General features: G+C 38.8%; 1 pseudogene; it reads left to right on the forward strand.

The window, feature by feature from the left end:
* LOC132018590 (high mobility group protein B1-like) overlaps positions 1-1,004 on the forward strand; it is a 13,845-nt pseudogene that overhangs the window by 12,536 nt on the left and 305 nt on the right.

Raw genomic sequence — 1,004 nt, forward strand, 5'->3', positions numbered from 1 at the left:
GAGGGGGTTTGGGAGAAGGGGGTGGGATTATGGACATTGGGGAGGGTATGTGCTTTGGTGAGTGCTGTGAAGTGTGTAAACCTGGTGATTCACAGACCTGTACCCCTGGGGATAAAAATATATGTTTATAAAAAAATGAAAAATTTTAAAAAAAGGCAGTTAGAGATGAAAGCAACATTATGTAAAGTGGAACAAACATGAAAATGACAGCAGACTTCTCAGTTAAAATAGTGTAACCCAGATGTGAGAGAAATAGTATTTTTAAAGTATGAAAGAAAATCATTTGCCATTCTAATGTTTATGTGATTCCAAGAAATGCCAAGTAACTAAAACAATCTTGAGAAAGAACAACAAAGAGACTACGTCTGGCTCCTGCTCTCACAGAAGGAGAGACAGTTCCAGGGCAAGTGAGAGTCAGATGGCACCAAACAGTTCTGTGCCTCACTGAGAAAATAATTACACATGTATAGAGGATATCCTAAGAAGAAGCCAAGAGGAAAATATCATCATTTGCATTCTTTATGAAAACTTGCCTATAAGACCACAAGAAGAAGCAAGTAGATGCTTCAGTCAGTCAAATTCTCAGTTTTATAAGAAGTGCTTAGCGAATTGGAGGATCATGTCTGCTAAATAGAAAGGAAAATTTGAAGACACGGCAAAGGCAAGAAAGGCTCATTATGAAAGAAAAATTAGAACTTATATCTCCCCTAAAGGAGAAGCAAAAAGGATGTTTGAGGGTCCCAAATGCACCCAAGAAGACTCCTTCAGCCTTTTTCTTGTTTTGTTCTGAGTATCACCCAAAAATCAAAAGAGAACTTCCCAACCTATTCATTAGTGATGTTGCAAAGAAACTGGGAGAGACGTGGAATAACACTGCTGCAGATAATGAGCAGCTTTTTGGAAAGAGGCTGCTAAGCTGAAGGGAGAAGTACAGGAAAGATATTGCTGCAGAGCAAGCTAAAGGAAGTCTGATGCATCAAAAAAGGGGAGTAATCAAGGCTGTA

The sequence above is a fragment of the Mustela nigripes genome, chromosome 5 (genome assembly GCF_022355385.1).
Source record: "Mustela nigripes isolate SB6536 chromosome 5, MUSNIG.SB6536, whole genome shotgun sequence".
Taxonomy (NCBI): domain Eukaryota; kingdom Metazoa; phylum Chordata; class Mammalia; order Carnivora; family Mustelidae; genus Mustela; species Mustela nigripes.